Raw genomic sequence first — 15,718 nt, 5'->3', positions numbered from 1 at the left:
TCAGGGGATTTTCTATTTTTCTTTAATTCAATTCATATTTATTAGAGAATTTCTAAGTGCTAAAAACTAGTATGAAACTCTTACGATTTGTAATTATGAATGTTCGACAATCCTAATAGAACATTAAAATCAAGTAACTATTTCACACAGTACCTGAGGTAGCACACGTTGGTTCTATTTCTCCATCAACCTCTCTAAAGTAAAATAGTTATATACAGTTTCTCAGACTCAAATAAAGTAGTTAAAAAACTGTCACTTAAAAAAATATCTGGGTAGTTCACAAGCACATCGTAATATGAGCACTTTCTTTCATCGTAAGTGGAGACAAACACCTTTAAATGGCACTCAAGATTTAGTTCCAAAGGAGGGCTTTTCTTATGAGAACATCTTGGATGTAGATTTCTGAAGGTTATACAGTTAGACTTCTGGGAGTAAGAATTGGCTGCTCCAAATTTTACATCTTTAAACTGTACAGAAACCACCGCAGAGCTAATATAAAATATTATAGTTATGGGAACATTTAACTTTTATACACGATTAAGTACAGTTAGTTCAATTTGGCTATCTTAGATGACTCAGATTTTTACTTAACTCTTAGATAAATATTCCTCAGCCATAAAAAAGAATGAAATAATGCCATTTGCAGCAACATGGATGGACCTAGAGATGGTCATACTGAGTGAAGTAAGTCAGAGAAAGACAAATGTCATATATCGCTTATATGTGGAATCTAAAAAAAAAATGGTACAAATGAACTTACTTACAAAACAGAGTCACAGATGTAGAAAACAAACTTATGGTTACCAAGGGGGAAAGGGGGGAGGGATAAATTGGGAGATTGGGAGTGACATATACACACTACTACATATAAAATAGATAACTAATAAGGACCTACTGTATAGTACAGGGAACTCTACTCAGTACTCTGTAATGACCTATATGGGAAAAGAATCTAAAAAAGAGTGGAGGGCTTCCCTGGTGGCGCAGTGGTTGGGAGTCCATCTGCTGATGCGGGGGGCATGAGTTCGTAACCCGGTCCGGGAGGGTGCCACAGGGCGGCTGGGCCCGTGAGCCGTGGCCGCTGGGCCTGCGCGTCCGGAGCCTGTGCTCCGTGGCAGGAGAGGCCACAACAGTGAGAGGCCCGCGTACGCAAAAAAAAAAAAAAAAAAAAAAAAAAAAGTGGATATCTGTATACGTGTAACAGATTCACTTTGTTGTACAGCAGAAACTAACACAACGTTGTAAATCAACTATACTCCAATAAAAATTAATTTAAAAACGATAAATGGATCCTAGATCTACTGATACAAATCTTCGTTTGAAGTGAGTGTTATGCTCCATCAGTTAATTTATCGAGTGTCTGATGAACTAACGTTGTATAATTCACGTTATACAATGTGAAAGTTGCATACTGACTTGATTAGTTCCGGCACTGTGCCTTGTTTTTTTTTTGGTGGGGGTGGGGTGTGTGTGATGGATCAAATAGGAACATTTTTAGATGTGGAGACCCCAAGGTCAGCAGAGCTCAGGTCTAGCCTTAGTAATCCCCAAGTCAGAGAAGTATTGTCTCGAAAAATGTTTGTTAACACAATGCCTTCTGAGCTTAAAAGTGAAAAGCCCAATGGTACAATTCTCCAGGGAAAGGTCTGAGTCAGAGGCCAGCCAGGACAGCGGGGGCATTGCTTCCAACCCCCTGGGGAATATATCTGAAAAGTGCCCAAGCGATGTTTGTCTCCTGCTTTTATCCCACCTCCTGCCCTGTGATCTGCTCTTGCCGAAGGATAGGCAGTCACCCCTCTGATGGAAAATTGCTATTTCTCCATTTTAAATAAAATCCCTGTTCTCATGTTTCCTGTTCTTTTTCTCAGCCCCTGACCTTTGGGCTAAGGAGCATCTTTTCAGGTGATGCCTTGGCCGTAGTCTAGATTTGTGATAATGCAGTTGCCATTTCAAAGGTGCTTTTGCCGAACAAAGAATCTCAGACTAAAATCTGTAAGCCTTTCAAAATTCCCTTAGACACCAGAGGAGTTACTGAATGCCTAAAGTGTGCAGGAACGATGGGAAACGCAAACGAAACGTATGGTTCTATTTCTAAGGAGATTGCAGAATAATTTTCAACTCCCCAATCACATGAAGCCACAATCTAGTGATTATTATATTGAGCATCATTTCCGCTATCATTGTATTGAAAATTTCTGTGGTGCTGTGGTTCCTGACTTAACTGCTCATTAGAATCCCCTGGAAAGCATTTAGGAACACTGATGCTTGGGCTCCGCTCCCAAAGATCCTGCTGTAATTGGTCTGGGGTGAAACCTGCACAACTGGATTTGCGCAGGCAAGGTTGAGAATCAGTGGCTTCCCATCAACCCTGTGAAGCAGAGGTGACAGACGGTATTATTCTCACTTAGCAGAAGCGATGAACCATCTTACCCAACATTACCCAATTAGTCAGTGGCAGCGTTAGGATGAAAAACAAAAGGCTTCCATCCGAGTGGACTTTGAAATTAAATTTGACAATCCATTCATCACACTGTGGCCGTTGCGTGAAATTCTTTGGCTGTTACTTTAAGAATCAGTTTCTGGGAAACGTAATGCAACTTGTTTAATCCTGGAATCCCTCCAATCTTAATACTCTCTTGCCCATGCCCCGAGCTTCTGGCGCTGGTGGGAGACAGATGAAGGCAATGGGGTCCTTGGAAGAGCCTGGACTGAAGGAATGGGTTTGGCACCAAGTCTCTGAGGGAGTCTCACATCAGACAAGCTCCAGCCAGGATGGCACTGCCTCCCCCTAGCCCAGGGGACCTGTTTCCTCCCTGGGGAGTCAGCATCCCGAAGGAGAACGGAAAGGGGCAGCTCTTCTGTTTGTCATGTTCTTAATACCTGGGCTTGAGACCAATCCAACTTTCCAAATATTTTAAATATTTATTTATATTTTTGGCTGCATCAGGTCTTAGTTGCAGTATGTGGGATCTTTTGTTGTAGCCTGCGGGCTTCTCTCTAGTTGTGGCGCTTGGGCTTAGTTGCCCCGAGGCATGTGGGATCTTAGTTCCCCGACCAGAGATGGAACACATGTCCCCTGCATTGGAAGGCAGATTCTTCACCACTGGACCACCAGGGAAGTCCCCAAATATTTTAGATAATGCCACTTAACCTGACACTACTTACCGCAGAGTTTGTGTGAACTGTATTTGGGGTCTCCCATAAATCTTTTCACCATCGTTTTTCAGGGCCCCCTCTGGCTCACCTTTGTGTTTTCTTTTCCCATTTTGGCCAACTTTTCATTTAAAACAAGCATTCCCCATATCTGTCATCCCTTGATCTCCCTCCCTTCCTCTGCTCAGTGCCACACGCTCCCCTGCACAGAGCCCAAACACACCCTTGTTTGGCAAGGCTCCCCACATTCCACAGTTCTGGAGGGTCCTCAAGAGCGCATATCCCACTGACCCTCAGTCGTGTCCTCTGGTCAGGAGGGATGCTCTGGGTGTGTGCGAGCTGAAAGGCCAGGCCACCCGTTCATGTGATCTGTACCTTGTTGGAGCACAGCAGGGCTCAGTTCCTCCTCTTCTCCAAATATTGAGTGCCTACTGTGTGCACTGATCTAGCTGTGTCAGTGAACAAAAAGTTTCCGGGTGGGTCGCGCCTTCTAAGGTGCTGTCTGTGTGGTATGTGGGAGGATATTTATTTAGCACCTACTTTGTGCCAAGAATAACTTCAGATACTTTATGGAACAAGGCAGCGGGTTAAATAAATAACATGCCAAGTACTGTGTTGATAAAGGATAAAACAGCTCCTGGCCCTATGTTCACAACCTCTTTAGGAAAGAAACTGAAAATTAATTATAGCTTAGTACAGTCAAGATGTATAACATTCAGTGGAAACCCACGTAAGGTGAGAGGTGATCAACTTTTTTGTGTGTGTGTGGTACGCTGGCCTCTCACTGTTGTGGCCTCTCCCGTTGCGGAGCGCAGGCTCAGCGGCCATGGCTCACGGGCCCAGCCGCTCCGCGGCATGTGGGATCTTCCCAGACTGGGGCACGAACCCGTGTCCCCTGCATCAGCAGGTGGACTCCCAACCACTGTGCCACCAGGGAAGCCCCAACTTTTTTTTTTTTTCCCTAACAGCTGATCAGGAAAGGCTTGACCAGTGCAGATGCCATTGGGAATGACTTTGGAATGAGGAATGGCATCTGGGTGGACAGAGTAAAGGCAGTTCTGTTCAGGAGGAATTGGGTGGGCCAGAGTGCAGAGCATGGATGATCATGGCATCAGGGAACCAAGAGGAGCCGAGAATGGCATGAATTCCCTTCATTCTGCCAGGGAATGAAGCTGGCAGTAAAGCTTTGAACAGCCTTGTGAATCCTCAGGGAGGACCCTGTAGATAATAAGAAACTCTTCCATGTTTCACAGCTCAGGGGGTGATACCATCAGAACTGTGTATTCCAAAGGTCACTTTGATGGAGTGGAGGAAATGTACAGGGCAGACTGGTGAGGTTGCCGAGCTATGGGTGTCTTCTAATCAAGGCACGGTGAGGTTCTGGTCTTTGTCACAGGGCGAGTGGAAAAGAGTAAAGGAAACTGGACTCATGGTTGTCCAGCATTTGTACTTGGATGTGCTAAGTATGAGGCAAGCAAGGAGTCACAGAAGACATGGGTTTCTGGCTTGGGCATCTATATATGCCGTCAGCTAAGAATTGGGATGTGCTGGGGTTTGGGGTGGAGGTGTCTGGGAGCATAATGAGTTGTGATTGGCACACATTTCTTTCTCACATTTGAACATTTGTCCTGAAGTCGATCCTGAGACATATGTAGGTGGAATAACGTCACCCCATTTTATACCAAATTAATGGAAGCTGGGAGACCTGTGTCATCAGCTTAACTTTAGAACTGTGACCACGGAGGTCAACGAAGCCTTGAGAGGGATGGGTTAAGAGTCAAAGAAATGCAACTCCAACTAGGCTTCTAGGAGGTTAGCTACAATCCCAGTGTTCAGACTCAACAGTATTGAGAAATTGCTGACCTCTCTACTAAGTGCTAGGGATGTGGGCTGAGACTCTTTTTTTTTTCTGAATTGCATAATATAACAATCATAACATAGGGTGTTGAAAAATTCGCCTCGGCTGTCTGCTGCTCCAGATCTAGTCAATGTGCAAACTCAGCCAGATCAGAAAAAATCCCCTAAAATTAGGACGGCAACTTGGCAATTATTCGGGAAAGCATGGTTGTTTCCTTAGTGGATTAAGTGAAAATTAAGAAAAATGATAAAATAAATCAAGCACTTATTTTTTTGGTTAAAGACCAATCTGTGTACATCTGTTATTTTAAATATTAGTGATATTTAAAATTGTTCATGAGAGAAAACATCCTTGTGCTTAAATTTAAAATAGGTAATTGAGTAAGAGGTTTGGACTTCTATTTACAAGTATAGGAACATGAGAGACATTTAGAACCAATCATAGCAAAGGAAACTGAAGATGATTCAAAGAAATGGAAAGGTATCCCATGCTCTTGGATTGGAAGAATTAATAATGCTAAAATGTCTACACTTCCCAAAGCAACCTACAGATTTAATGTGATCCCTATTAAAGTACTGATGACATTTTTCACAGAACTAGAGCAAATAATTCGAAAATTTATATAGAACCATAAAAGACCCAGAATTGCCAAAGCAGTCCTGAGGAAGTAGAACAAAGCTGAAGGCATAACCCTCCCAGACTTCCGACGATACTACAAAGCTACAGTAATCAAAACAGTGTGGTATTGGCACAAAAATAGATATATGGATCAGTGGAACCAAATAGAGAGCCCAGAAGTAAAGCCACACACCTACAGTCAATTCATCTTCGACAAAGCAGGCAAGAATATACAATGGAGAAAAAAGTTTCTTCAAGTGGTGTTGGGAAAGCTGTACAGCTGTATGTAAATCAGTGAAGTGAGAGCACACCTTCACACCATACAAAAAAACTCAAAATGGTTTAAAGACTTAAATATAAGCTATGACACCGTAAAACTCCTAGAAGAGAACACAGGCAAAACATTCTCTGACATAAATTGTAGCAATATTTTCTTAGATCAGTCTCCCAAGACAATGGAAATAAAAGCAAAAATAAACAAATCGGACTTAATCAAACTAATGAACTTTTACACAGTAAAGAACACCATAAACAAAGGGAAAAGACAGCCTACCGACTGGGAGAAAATGTTGGCAAATGATGCGACTGACAAGGGATTAATTTCCAAAATATCCAAACAGCTCATGCAACTCGGTAACAAAAAACAACCCAGTCAAAAGGGCAGAAGACCTAAATAGACATTGCTCTGAAGAAGACATGCCGTTGGCCAACAGGCACATGAAATGATGCTTAACATTGCTAATTATTAAAGAAATGCACATCAGAACTACAGTCAGGTACCACCTCACACTGGTCAGAGTGGCCAACACTGAAAAGTCTACAAATAAATGCTGGAGAGGGTGTGGAGAAAAGGGAACCCTCCTACATTGATGGTGGGAATGTAAACTGGTACAGCCACTATGGAAAGCAGTATGGAGGTTCCTCAAAAAACTACAAAGAGCGATGCCCTGTGATCCAGCAATCCCCCTCCTGAGCATATATTCAGAGAAAACTCTAATTCAAAAAGATATATACACCCCAGTGTTCACAGCAGCACTATTCACAATAGCCAGGACATGGAAGCAACCTAAATGTTCATCAACAGATGAATGGATAAAGAAGATGTGGTGTGTATATATATATATATACACACACACACACACACACACACACACACACGATGGAATATTACTCAACCATAAAAAGAATGAAATAATGCCATTTGCAGCAACATGGATGGACCTCGAGATTATCTTACTAAGTGATGTAAGTCAGAAAGAGAAAGACAAATACCATATATCACATGTGGAATCTAAAATATGACACAAACGAACTTTATTTAGAAAATAGAAACAGACTCAGACATAGAAAACAAACTTATGGTTACCAAAGGGGAAAGAGGGTGGGGGAGGGATAAATTAGGAGTTTGGGATTAGCAGATACAAACTACTATATATAAAATAAACAACAAGGATCTACTGTATAGCACTGGGAACGGTGTTCGATATCCTGTAATAAACCATAATGGAAAAGAATCTGAAAAAGAATATATATATGTATTACTGAATCACTTTGCTATACACCAGAAACTAATAACATTGTAAATCAACTGTACTTCAATTTAAAAAAAAACCCAATCATAGTGGTATTTTAAAACTAAAATTCCAAGATTAAGTTTTTAGACATTGAAGTACTCTAAAAAAAAAAAAAAATTGAAAACTTCCAAATGCAGTTTAAAACATTGAGTATAATTTGTGAAGCCCCCCTTAAAAACAATTGCGAAGATGTGCTATATAGATTTGTACACTGAACTCTAATTCTTAGGGGATTTGGATTTGTCAATTTTAATACATTGAGTATTTTTTAAATTAATAACTCAGAAGTAACTTTTGAATGATTTTCTGTATATAGAAACCACTCAAGGGGGCAAAACACACATGGACATAAAATATACTGTTTGCATTTTGACACCGTTTATATGGTGACGAATGAGCCCTGTGCCTTCCAGCCGCTGTGTGGCTGTGTGGTTATCCTCCTGCACAGGTGCACGCACACACACACAGATGCGGAGGTGCCTGCACACACCTCCTGTTTCCTCTGCAGTCTTGGCTCCTGAAGCACAGGTCTCTGCCCTTCCCCACTCTAGCCCCCAATTCAAGCCCCGGATCAGGGAGCGTCCTTGAGGTCTGCCTTCTCTGAATTCCTTTAGGGTTTAAAGTCCATACTGTGCAATTTAGCACTTAACCATATGCCTTCTCGTCACAGTCTCTAATTCTTTGTGTATGTAAGTCTTAATTCCTGCTCTGGCTAGGAACATATGTCTTTATTCCTCACATCTTAGTTCCAGCCAGCCATCTCATAGATATGCTTAAGGAAAAAGAAAAAGATGGCCCCTATTTTAAGCGTTGTCTGTGTCAGGTGGTTCCCATAGCACAGCACGAACACAGGCTTTGGAATCCTGTGGAATCCTGTGGGTCCCCTCCTGGCTCCGTTACTTTCTTAGCTGTGTGAACTTGGCTAATTTATTGAGGCTGTCCAGGTCTCAGTTTATGCAGCTTTTTAGCCCAGCGCCTGGCAAATTATGAAGCCCCATAAATACTCATTGTTTTGGTAAAGCCAGCTGTCCAGAAAGCTTCCACCTTCCAGGGAAGAAGGGAATTGACACCAACTCCAGCTAGAGATGCTCCTCTCCTCTGAGCAGCCCAGAGGGAGGATGGGGCAGCTGGGGTGACACCTGTGCTCCTCTCTGATAGCCCTGGAGTTGCTGTTGCCTCTTTTGCTGCCCTGGAGAAGGTCGGAGGTTGGCATCCTCTCCGGAGCACATGGTTCTAAGCTGCCATCACATCGCTGGCTGGAGGGAGGGCTAGGGAGCGTGAAGGATTGGTACTTCTGCCAAAGGATTAAGATCTTATCTGACACTTTGCGATTTGTCCCAGTCACTTTTAACCCATTCAAAGGTGAGCAAAGACTTGTTGACTAAGAAGCCATCCTTCAAGCCTGCCCTGCAGGCTTGCCGCTTTGCCTCTGAACTCCAGGAACTCTTAGCAGGGGCATCCGCTGACTCCAGAGTGTGAGCAGTCTTGTAGAGTCCCAGCAGCCTCGCATCCAAGCAGGGCTCAGAAGTGTGCAGACAGACTGAAGAGCTTCAAGCTAGCAAACCAGCTGGACCTCATCCTGCTCCTTGGACCTTCTTAGATATCTGTTTCCTCGGTGATTATAGATCTCAGTCAGTATATACTTCAATCTGAACTTTGTATTTAAGCCTCAGGCTCAGTTTCGAAGCCTTTAGTCCAGTATTAGAAATGCCGTTTTTCTGCATTCAGTAAGCAGAGAAATGCTTTTTTACAAATCCTCTGCTTTGCTCATGTGTGGGCTTCTCCTAAAAAGGGTTTTCAACTGTGGTCTTTCTGTTTTCTGAAAAATCTGGGTTGCTGTGCTTTTGACTTATGAGCTGTGTTCAGATCAGAAAGAAAGACTGCCTCCAAGCAGGTGTCCTTGGGGTCCTTTGCTTTTGTTATCACTCTCTAATCCTGCCCGGCATACTTGGCAGCCCTCAGCCGGAAGCAGGTGTAGATGCTGAGTGCGCCAGCTCGGTGAGACCTAAGAAATTACAAAGGATATGCATTGATGCCACGTGATGTCTGAGCACAGCTCACGACTGCATTGTTCTCACGCTGGCACGGCCAGGGCAGCTGGGAGGTCTGCCAGTTGATGTCTCAGTACCTGCCAGGTGCACTGACCTTCCAGTTCTTTGGAAAAAAGCATGGTACTGCAGACAGTTTCTGTCTTCATTTTCTTTCTGCTAAAGCATGAGACCTACACAGTGAAAGCAGTTCAGAAAGCTGAGTGAACCTGATTCAAGGGCGTTGGCTTGGAGGCATCTTAAAATTAATTGTTCATAAAGGGGCATTTGGGGTTGTGCTTGCCATTCTCCCGTTGGCAGCCCGTGAATCCCCAGGGGCTTTGGTAGAGAAGGGAGGCACTGTGTGCTGAAGGGCACTCTGCTAGCTGGATCTGCAGAGAATAGACCTGGTCACCTTTGGTCTCTGTCTGAGGCTCGGCTCAGCTCACGTGTCCACCTAGGGGGTGGTAGGTTATTGTCTGAGTGAGCTTTGGAGCTCTCTCAGGAAATGGCTACAGGTGCCAACGCTTTTTTCCCGCTTCAAAGACAGGTCAGACAACTGCAGTTATGTAAGGCCCATAAAACAAAAGTCCTCTGTTTTTGTTTTTGTGGTACGCGGGCCTCTCACTGTTGTGGCCTCTCCCATTGCGGAACACAGGCTCCGGACGCGCAGGCTCAGCGGCCATGGCTCACGGGCCCAGCCGCTCCACGGCATGTGGGATCTTCCCGGACCGGGGCACGAACCCGTGTCCCCTGCATCGGCAGGCGGACTCTCAACCACTGCGCCACCAGGGAAACCCAACAAAAGTCCTCTAAAAAGGAGCATTCCGTCAGTCCCCTTAGAGCACCTTAGACCAACTCTGGGGTGTTCCAGAATCTGTTATTGTTCTGAAGTTTTGTTTTACCACATACTGCTCGAGGATAAGGTTTCTTTTGGCTGGAGTCTAGCAACCCTTTCTGTTCTGGTGGCATGTTGGTCTGTAACATGATTACAGGGTGGCTTTGGGGGAACAAAGGGAAAGGGTGAGGAGGAATAGAGCCTAGAACAATGTTAGATGGTCTCTGTAATAAGATCTTTGCTTAGGAATTACTTTTAAACAGTTTATTAAATAGTGCTTAATATGTACATAAAGTATAAACACACAATAAACGTCATTGGATCCAACACCCTTGTATCCAACATTCCAGTAAAGTTAATACACCCCTTGGTCACCCCTTCCTGATTTTGGCCCCCTCTGTGCCAGCCGGATTTAGCTACTATTCTAAACTTAGTATTTGTTGTTCCCACATATTTCCTTATACTTTTATTGCTTTTATGTATGTATCCCCTAAGTGATGTATTTTTCATGTTTTTAAGCCTCACATAAATGAAATATTTTGCTCTTGTATGAGTTTTCCCTCGCTCAGTATTAGGTTTGTGTAATATTAGCAAGGTCTGGGTAACCCATCTTAACTTTTCTATGAAATCCCATTGCGTGAATATACCAAAGTCCAGAGTATTGATGGGTGTGGAAATGTTTCGTTCATGTTGTCTTGGTAGTAAATGGGAATCTTTCTCTTGTCCTCTCTTGTCCAGTCATGTTGAAATAACTGTCCCCTGTAACTGGATCATTGCCTGGTGTGGGTAGATTTTCTGGTGTAGCTTATGATTTGGAAAACTTACGCTTTGGTAATATTTGTTACTAGAAGAGAAGTAGAGCTTCGCAGAAAGTGCCGATGCAAATTTACTCAAATAATCAAATCTGGTCACATGAAGACTAGATTGCAGGAGGGTAAAGCTGATATGAGGTAAAGATACTTTGAGTAAACTAGGCCAGAAAAGTCTAAAGTTCTTGACTCAACAGTGGCAGTAGGGATTGAGAGAAGTATTGGGTTGGCCAAAAAGTTCATCTGGGTTTTTCCGTAAGATGGTAACACGAACGAACTTTCTGACCAACCCAATATAAAGATGTAAGAGGACAGAACCTATAGTAGTTGGTGGACCAGATGTGGAGGAGACAATAATTTCTGACTGGCTTTGGTCTGTAATGAATAATGGAACCATTCTCTAGCATATGAAACTCCTAAGGAGGGAACCACGTTAATGGCGAGGAGGGTGGTTGAAGGTTTGGACTTGTTGAATTTGAGAGACCTGTGATGTCGAATAAGCAACTGCGTATATGAGTCTGGGGAACAGGAGAGGGACGTAAGCTAGAGGTAGACTTCTGAGAGTCACTGGCATATGAATGTTGGGTGAAGCCACAGAAGTAGATGTGCCTCCAAGAAGGAATGTGTATGTGAGAAGGGAAAATGGCTGAAGGCAAAACCCATCAGAACACTAAGAGGAGCCTGCAAAGCAGTGTGAAGGGTAGAGGCCTAAAAAAGAGGGAGACAAGTGCTTTCCTCAAGACAGAGGGAGAAGTTTCAAGAAGGAGGAATTGCTCAACAAACCGGAAGTGAGAAAAGTCAAGTTAGGCAAGAACTCAAGGCCATTGGATCTAGCATCAGAGGACATTGCTGACCTTCTGGAGAGCCATGTCAGTGGAAGGGTAGGGATAGGAACCAAGTTATGAGTCAGCAAAGGCTGGATAACGGGAGAAAGGAAACAACAGGTGTAGACTCGTTGTTTCAGGAGATTAGGCCTGGCCTGAGCGAAACAGATGGCAGCAGGAGAGTAATAGGTCGAGGAAAGTTTTGTTTTGAACATAGAAGCATAAACATGTTTATGTGCCAAAGGGGAAAGATCCAGTGTAGAAGGAAAACTTGATGATAAGCAAGAGAGGAAGTGATTGAATTGGTACATGGGAAGGAATGGAATCCAAAACAAAAGTGGGAGGGGTCAACTCTGGGGAAGAGAAACTGTTTCTTTCCCACTGCGGAGGAATAGCAGAAGCAACAGACTGATGAGTATGTGGATAAATCTGTAACGTGAGAGGCCAGGAAGCTGAGGATGTTTCTGCCACTGTACCTCTTCAGATACCTTTCCTTTATCTGCCACCGATCTGGAGAAACTTCTAATTGTCTTGCAAGCATCATTCAGCATCACCTCCTCAAGAGCTGCACTGTCCAATATGGTAGCCACAAGCCACCTGTGGCTATTTAAATTTCAGTTAATTAAAATTATGTACACTTAAGAAGTTCCGTTCATAAATATACTAGCCACATTTCAAGGCTGTAGTAGTCACATCGTGCCCCCCATCTTGGATATCAGAGCTGAAGAGTATGTCCAACATCATAGAAAGTTCTGTTAGCCAGTCCTGTGGTAGAGGCCTCCCTGCAAACTCCCCCGCTAAAACCTCAGCCTTCTGTCTGAATTCGACATCCTTCCTCTGAGTTCCTCTGTGAGGATACTACATGTTATTCCCCTCAAGTGTCAACTACTTGAAAGGCAGTTTTAAAAATATATAAACTTCATATCCCAGTAGCCAGATCAGATAGTGTCTAGTCACAGGGGATGCTGAAAAATGGTTCATTTAAAACGCAAATGAATGAACAAACTGGAAAGTGAGGGAATGAATAGATGGTTGGGTGCATTGGCCTAAGTCTCTTTGGGCCTTAAGGCAGTGAAGCTTGGGGTTCTGTAGGGATCAGATAAGTGCTGAACCATCCACAGCAAACACCTCATTTATATTAAAGCTCCATTTGAAATATTCACAGTTCAATCTTCAAAGTTTCCCCTCAGAAATCCTTACCTTTCTTGAGTAGTTGACAAATTTTAGCTTCAGACAAAGTACCTTTCCCAGATCATTCCACTGCTGATATAAAATTAAGATCAGATGTTATTCCTGTACGTTCCTGGAACGTATCTCTTAAGAAGGCAGTGGAGGCCCATGGGACCTTAGAAATGCAAAGATAGTCCTTGGTAGGGATAACACGAAGTCATTTTGTCTCCCATGTAACACCTTGGCCTGTCAAATAGTCTCTAGCACAAGCAGGAAGGGCTCTGGGGGTGTGGAACACAAAGATCATTGTAGTGTTGACCTATAAGAAGTTAAAAAGAAAACAAAAAAATTCCTGGGAAAAGAGTTCTGTAAATAGCACAACAATAATATCAGCTAATGCTTACTAAGTACTTGTGAGTCAAACACTGTATGTACTGAGTAGCTTGTTAGACGTTTATTTTTAATCCTTAATATCAGCCCCTCACATCCATGCCTTTTTTTTAAATCCCTATTTTGTATACATTAAACCAACAACCTAAGGCTTGAAGAGATTAGTAACATTGTTAGTGTTACATAGTAAGTGGTTGGAATTTGAAAATGGGTAGATTCTAGAACCTGTGTTTAACCACTGTGCTGCATTAGCTCCCAGGCTCCGAGCTCTGGGATAAAATCTGATGCTCTCGAGGGCAGCTGAAGGGCACGGAAGCAGGGCAGTGAAAGAACCAAGAGGAGAAGAATGAATGTTGACACGCAACTACGCCATCTTCCTTTTTGCTTAGATTGGTCTGTAGGACTGGAGCAGTCCTGCCTCAGTTTTATTTTCACAGGGAGTCCCCAAGTAATAAATGTTGTGCCCCATAGTTCATTGTACGTCAGTTACTTGAAATTTGGAATGATTGTGTAAACTGAACAGTATTGTAAATGGTGGTAGGTGTCCATTGCAGTGCATCCACACCCATGTAATGATCCATCCTTCAGTTGGTTCACAGATGATCAGATACTGGATGTTAAGAGGAGGATCTTCATGTCATACATAAGCTTATGAACCATGGTCCACAGTACTGACTGGTATATGCTTACATAAATACCAGCCCAAACTATGCAAAATTAGAGGACTAAATCCTCAACTGAAAAAATACTGTACATTGCCAGGTGTACTGGACAGGATTTTTGGGTTAACCTTTGTCTTCAAGAGTTAAGTACCAGACTTCCCTGGTGGCACAGTGGTTAAGAATCCGCCTGCCAATGCAGGGAACACGGGTTTGAGCCCTGGTCTGGGAAGATCCCACATGCCACAGAGCAATTAAGCCCATGTGCCACAACTACTGAGCCTGCTCTCTAGAGCCCGCGAGCCACAACTGCTGAGCCCACGAGCCTAGAGTCCATGCTCCGCAACAAGAGAGGCCACCGCAATGAGAAGCCCACGCATCACAACGAAGAGTAGCCCCCGCTCGCCGCAACTAGAGAAAGCCCGCACGCAGCAACAAAGACCCAACGCAGCCAAAAATTAATTTATATAAAAAAAAAAAGAGTAGGTACCATTCTTTCCCTTCATCAGTCTGATGCAATGAGTGTGCTTATGGGTTTCCGTTTAGACTGTGGGTGTCCACTGAAAAAGGCTTTTCTGAGCAGCTGGTAAAATGTAAAGCGAGAGAACTAGCATCCGTGTCTATAAACGTAAGGTTAACCCGTTTTGGTTAAGACAATAGTTATGCTCAAAAGTCAGATTTCTTGGATAAAAAGCTTTAACTGGGTTTTCTTTTCATTATGAAACAGCCAGAGTGACAAAAGATCCAAGATAAAATACAGCCCCCAGAGGTTATTCTTGGTGTGTTTCTTGACACCCGTCCATGGTTTATGTCACCTTGTGGCCCATCGAGATGCTTGACTTACAGAAACTTAGCTGGCTCTAGGACGGGGCCCAAAGCTGGTAGAGGGTTTACATATGGATGTTATCTTTGAAGATGAAAGTTACGTTTACTACTTTATTTGAAGGCAACTTGTAATGGAATGTCATAACAGTCTTGTTAGGTTTGTAGATAATTAAAACAAAGTCTGATTAACAAAAACAGAAGAAAGGCACATAGGAAGTAAACGTTTCGTGGGTGCAGTTTGTGGTTGGCTGTGTGGTCACTTTCCTCATCTTAGATGCCTTTGTGCTTTCCCTGAAAGGTCACTGTGTCCCTGAGTGACCTGCAGGAGAGCCTGCAGGAGACAGGCGAGTGTGACGGGCCCTCCGAGAGCGCTGCAGAGCATTCTCCAGAAACAGTTACTGAACAGTTAAGGATTGAGTTGTGTTATCCATGCTTAGAAAACTGCTTGTCCAGCATTAACTCTGAGGTACATTGGAATTTATCCCAAAGCCCAGTAGGAGCTGAGAGTATCCTGGTTGCTTGGGAGGGTAACTTGCTTCGGGCAGGAAGCTGTAGCTGGGAGATTCAGACACTGATTCTTGAGAACCCCAGTTTCCTGGAGCCTGGCCTAGAAAGTTTTCAAGGGGAGCAGGTCACTTCTACCTTCACCTTTTCCCATAAAAACTACAAGGAGGAGGCCAGGTTGTCCCATAGCTGCCTCGCTGGGCAGTGGTCCAGTTAGTGCTAGGACAGTCGAGGCTTTCTCCGGCTTTTCCTCCTGATGACAACCCAAGTGCATCTGAACTCTCAGTTTGGGGGTGTCCTGCTTCATCACCCACCTAGGAACGTGTCACTGGGGTAACCGAGAGAGGCAGGGTCCCTAAAAGCACGAGGCAGGGAGGGCCTGCATGGAGGCAGAAGAGGTCCCGCTTTCTTTAGGTCCCTAGTTTCCCAGCAAGGTCTTAGCCTGTGAGCGGTGATCAGGACGTAGTTA

The 15,718-nt window shown here is 43.7% G+C and overlaps 1 protein-coding gene across 3 annotated transcripts in view; it reads left to right on the top strand.

Annotated features, from left to right (window-relative positions):
* Positions 1-15,718, top strand: part of CCBE1 (collagen and calcium binding EGF domains 1) — a 244,326-nt gene that overhangs the window by 69,816 nt on the left and 158,792 nt on the right. The gene's annotated exons all lie outside the window — the stretch shown is intronic.

The sequence above is a fragment of the Tursiops truncatus genome, chromosome 13, assembly GCF_011762595.2.
Source record: "Tursiops truncatus isolate mTurTru1 chromosome 13, mTurTru1.mat.Y, whole genome shotgun sequence".
Classification (NCBI taxonomy): Eukaryota; Metazoa; Chordata; class Mammalia; order Artiodactyla; family Delphinidae; genus Tursiops; species Tursiops truncatus.
Note: the sequence above shows the minus strand (reverse complement) of the source record. Positions and strands in the feature narration are given on the sequence as shown.